The sequence below is a fragment of the Zea mays genome, chromosome 3, assembly GCF_902167145.1.
Source record: "Zea mays cultivar B73 chromosome 3, Zm-B73-REFERENCE-NAM-5.0, whole genome shotgun sequence".
NCBI lineage: Eukaryota > Viridiplantae > Streptophyta > Magnoliopsida > Poales > Poaceae > Zea > Zea mays.
Genome location: NC_050098.1, coordinates 151461095 through 151466722, shown reverse-complemented (window position 1 = coordinate 151466722; position 5628 = coordinate 151461095). Strand labels below are relative to the sequence as shown.

The following is a 5628-nucleotide window of genomic DNA, read 5'->3' as shown; positions in this document are numbered from 1 at the left end:
ACTGTTATTCAGGCTACCATCAAATCTGGATGAAGAAGGAAGATGAGCCGAAGACTAGCTTCATAACTCCAAGTGGCACATATTGCTATCTTCGGATGCCTGAGGGGCTAAAAATATGTTCTACCATGTCCTTCTTTGTTTTCCTTTTCCTGTTGGCACATTTGCTGCACGGACAAGGGACTAGACTAGCTTCTTTAGCAGCTTTGCCAAATGCCCGTTCCACGAAAGCATCGGTCTTCCTAATCCATTCAGGGGTGACATCATTACGTCTTACGCGGCCCGTGTACATCCACTCACGGTCCTCCATCCTCTAACATATATAACCGAGTATAGTTTAATATAGACATGTAATGCATGTACACTACATTTCTACCTTCTAATAGGTGAGGATAGGTTCTAATCCCACCCGCGGTTGCGTAGATGGAGTTAGTTTCCATGCTCTACTCCGATCCGAGATAGAATTTCGGCAGCACCTCCCCGCTGTTCTCCGGATACACGTCCTGGCAGGGAGAGTGTACTGTCCGGAGAACAACAGGGAGGTGACGCCGAAACTCTATTTCGGACCGGAGTAGAGCATGAAACTAACACCATCTACGCAACCGCGGGCTGTCCAAAAAACGTGGACAATTCGAAACTGATACATTTGTAGATATGCAAAGATATGCATATCTACACCGTATCTCTTTCGAACGGGAGACGCCTAACTGGGTTACGTGATCTATGACCATGATGCGGAAATAGAGGTTATACGTAGGGTGGCGGTGGAGTCAGGCTAGTGGGGCTGTGGCGGGTCGGTGCAGTGGCGACGCGACGCGGTGCAGGCAGACCCGTAGTGGCTAGGAAGACAAGTATCTTCTCTGTAAAAAAGAAACACAAGTCTGTTAATACAAAAAAATCGACAACACCTCCCATGTACGTTGAGGTTTTTAAAACCTGCAAATAAAACTAACAGCACGATGGCTGACATGCACACAGTAAAAAGAGTATGCAAAGTTGCACTTTGATGTATTCAAGATAATGAACTTGATCGGCCTACATGATATTGGTATGCCCCCCATGCCAAGACAACTTGTAGCTATAACAAAAAGAGAGTTGTGATACAAATTAGAAGCATTTCTTTTTCCCTCCACGATTTATAGCAATGACAAGCAATTATACTTTCTCTTTGTTTATCTCTTTGTGTATATATATACGGAGCATAGCACTATATATATACGGAGTATAGCACTATATTTATGCACCACAAGAATAACTCTAAAGAGAGTTCATATATATATACGGAGTATAGCACTATATTTATGCACCACAAGAATAACTCTAAATTGGAAGAACCATAAATCATAGTCAAAAGCTACCATTTCAAGGATCAAATAATAATTCATCAGTCAAAACAATCATAGTTTGGCTCAATCAAAACAATAATAATTCATCAGTCAAAACTCACGGCGACGGCGGGGCGAGCAGGGGCCGTGGGGCGGCGTCAAGGACCAGGGGTGGCGTCAAGCGCCGTCGAATGGCGGTGGCCGGCGCGGCGTCGACGGCGCGCGGTGGCCGGCACAGAGAGAGGCTGGTGGGGGCCGGCGTGGAACGGGTGAGCGGGGGCGGAGGCGGATGGCCGGGGCGGGCGGGGGCCGGCGTGGTCCGGGCGAGCGGGGGCGGATGGCCGGGGCGGCGGCGCCTGCTATCACGGCGACGGCAGCGGCGGTTTTGCGAGGGAGATGGCGGGCGCGTGGAACAGAGAGAGAAGAGAGCGAGCGAGAACAGAGAAGAGAACCCGCGTCGGTTTGATTAATGTCAAGCTCTTTGCCGAGTGCCCGCGATCTGGCACTCGGCAAAGATTTTTTTAATTTAAAAATATACTTTGCCGAGTGCCCCAGATCTGGGGCACTCAGCAAAGTTCTTTTTTTATTTAAAAATTAACTTTGCCGAGTTCCAGAGGTAGGCACTCGGCAAAAAACTTACTTTGCCGAGTGTCCAATGTCAGTCACTCGGCATAGATTATCTTTGCCGAGTGTCATTTCTTGACACTCGGCAAAGTACATTTTTATTTTCCCAACCAAAATTTTTGTGGTATGTTCCTACACTATATAGACCTACATGTACCATTTTAAGACAATTAGAAAATTGTTTTCTATAGCTAGTAGATTTAGTTCGTTTATTTGAATTTCTTCGAAAAAATCACATTTGAACTGCAGGTCACTCGAAACTTGGAAAACCGTGCATGCAAAAATAATATCCATGCTACTTAGCACAAGTTACGACCGATTTCAGGATCGGACCAGAAGCTTCGAGCACCATGCTCACTCAACATGGTCGTGAACTTGCCATACAACTGTTTAAAAATTTTATAAAACACAAACAAACTTAGAAAATCATGAAACTTGTCCACGTGTCATGATATCATATGTAGAGTCTGTGATAAAAAATTAGAATGTTTGGAGAAAGTTGTGAGACATTATGTGTATAAACCTAAGAGAACTACACATGAAATCATAGAGTTTCAGTGTGGATCTCTTAGGTTTGTACACATAGTGCGTTACAGCTTTCTCGAAACTTTTTCAAAATTTTATCACAGCCTCTACATATGATATCATGACATGTTGACAGGTTTCATGATTTTCTGACTTTGTTTGTGTTTTATACAATTTTTAAACACCTGGATGGCAAGTTCACGGTCATGTTGAGTGAGCATGGTGCTCGAAGTTTCCGGTCCGCTCCTGAAATCGGTCGTAACTTGTGCTAAGTAGCATGAATGTCATTTTTGCATGCACGATTTTCCAAGTTTCGAGTGACCTGCAGTTCAAATATGAATTTTCCGAAGAAATTCAAATAAACAAACTAAATCTACTAGCTATAGAAAACAATGTTATAATTGTCCCAAAATGGTATATGTAGGTCTACATAGTGTAGGAACATACCACAAAAAGTTTGGTGACCAAAATAAAAAAAATAAAAATATGCTTTGCTGAGTGTCTACATAGGACACTCGGCAAAGACTCTCTTTGCCGAGTGCCAGATATTTGACACTCGGCAAAGACTAACGGCCGTCAGCTGTAGACGGCCGCTAACGGCCCTTTGTCGAGAGCCATCTTTGCCGAGTGCTTGACGCTCGGCAAAACAGTCTTTGCCGAGTGCTTGGCTGTGCCGAGTGTCCTACACTCGGTAAATAAGCTCTTTACCGAGCGCAGGACTTTGCCGAGTGCGGCGCTCGACAAAGTCTTCTTTGCCGAGTGCCCGATAAAAAGCACTCGGCAAAGCCGCCGGCACTCGGCAAAGGCCCGGATTTCGGTAGTGTTTCAGGCTTTCAGCACCGCACGCACTTGCAAACTCTGCTAAGAAATTAATCTTTAAATCATCTTGAGTTGGACCATAAACAGCAAACAATGCCCAAATGAAGCTATCATCTTTATTTCAATGGCGGAACTTACAAAAAAAATTCCCCTTTGTCTATAGCTCCAATGTCATAGACACCCAGATTCACACCTAACATCGGCCCTCCTGACCACCCTCTAGGTGGCATGATGTGCTAGAGAAAATCGACACCACCACAAAAATGCCTCAAAGCGAAATCCGAGAAGGAACTACGATATGTTTCCATGAGAGCAATAAAATCTAGTTTATGCTCTCTAAAGATCTGAGATAGGTAATTATGTTTAGCCAAATCCCCTATACCTCTACAATTCCAAAAAAAATCCTTTCATTTAAAACTAATTTTAGAGGGTGTAATAGGCCTTGTGGTAGAACGACTAATCCTCCCTCTAACAAAAGCCTTATTCGCCTTCTTTCTACGCGCCGCGGTAGTAAGCTCGCAACATTGAGCTAATCCACATAACCCAGCATCGTCATCCCATCTATCAGTAATGTGGGATAACTCATCATCTAATTCCGCTTCCTCGTCACATTAAAATTGTCAACGCTATAGGGAGACAGGGATTTAGCGGCAACCATGAGTCTATCTATCTCAATATTTTTAATAGCAACCACAGATTGTAACACATGAGTTTCGTTACTACCAAGACTAATCCTAATCTTTTCACAATTTGAAGTAATGATTTTTGGGTCTAAAGGGACAAAGGATAACTCACTGATTTCCAGATTATGCTTTGCAGCCAAGCGCTGGGCTTTGGTCAAAATATCTTCATCCATATTAGTCCTCTTAGCACTTATTATGGACCCCCTTTGACTAAGCTTTTCAGCCTTTGTTCTCTTAGCAGGAGAATTAGACCTAAGCACCTCCTGCAATACCACCAATACTTGTATCAGATTGGGCCCATAAAGAGAGTGCTTGTCTCGATTCATCATTTTTCGAATTAGCTTTACTATTAAAAAATTTACATAGAACCTGAAGTATTGATCGGAGCACCTCGGTAAAGGAATTAACTTGTCCCAGATGAATGGAGCGCTCCTGTACATCTGCTTCAATTGGCAAATTAACAGAATAATCAGACCCCTGGCAGGGAATATTCAAAAAAGACACAGTAGTCGGTGAGTTAGTCTGGCGATCGAGTAAGTAAGTACGTTCCTGCGCGCGGCTTCCATTTTTCAGGTCCACCGTCCACGTTACATACATGCTCCGTACATCCTGTGATATGATCGGTGACACCAGTGCCTCAAGTCGCTGTGGCTGGCGCTGTGGACGGAGGGGGAGGCGCAGGAGGCGGCCATGAAGCTGGCGAGGGAGAACCTGGCGCTCCTGGAGGAGCAGCTGCAGCTCAATGGGAAGAAGAAGAACAACAGGTTCTTGGGAGGCGATTCCATCGGTCTCGCGGACATCGCCGGCGCAGGCGTGCTGGCACACTGGCTCGGCGTGCTGGAGGAGGTCGCCGGAGTGAGCGTCGTTGGCGGTGATGGGGAGTACCCTGCTGTCCGCCGCTGGGGGAGGGAGTACCTCGCCGACGAAGCCGTCAGGGCGTGCCAGCCGTCAGGGACCAGCTCCTGGCCCACTTCTACGCCATGAGGAACAAGTGCATCTGGGTAGCAAAGTCCATGTTGCCGAATTGATCGAGTTGGTCAGCTGACTACATCGTTTTGTAATGCAGTATTTGTTGACCGTACTGTGTTGTTTGTCGTATGAGAAATAAATCAGTGTTTACGAGAAGCAAAAGTACTCAAATATGATTAAACTTTATATAAAACCCACTAACCAAATCACTCCACGTTCATAAACTCCACTAAGTCCACTAAACTAAATGCACCTAGATTTAACACATCATTAAAATCGATGGTTCAGATTGCCCTTATATCTCTTCTCTACTACTAATTATGTGTCTATCGTAGACGTCCACAATTCCCAGTGGCGCACGGTTCTGCCGTCGCGCTGCGCGCCTGCCATCTGGAAGGGAAATAGGGTCAAACCTTTTTCTAAATGATTTTGGTGGTTGAATTGCCCAACACAAATTATTGGACTAACTAGTTCGCTCTAGATTATATGTTCTACAGATGCCAAAGGTTCATCTACAACTATACTAAATCGACTGTCCGGAATACCGTAGATTATTCCGGACAGGAGAAGCTTTTTGGAAAATCAGGCCAAGCGCGGACCGTTCGGGTCTTTGCGGCAGACCGTCCGCGACACCTAAATAAACCTCGGACAGAACCAATGCAAAAACATGTGTCTCTACTGCGGAC

General features: G+C 45.1%; 1 pseudogene; it reads left to right on the top strand.

Moving 5' to 3' along the window:
• The first annotated feature begins 1513 nt into the window (after window positions 1-1513).
• LOC103652270 (glutathione transferase GST 23-like) lies at window positions 1514-5098 on the top strand (annotated as a pseudogene).
• Window positions 5099-5628: the final 530 nt, after the last annotated feature.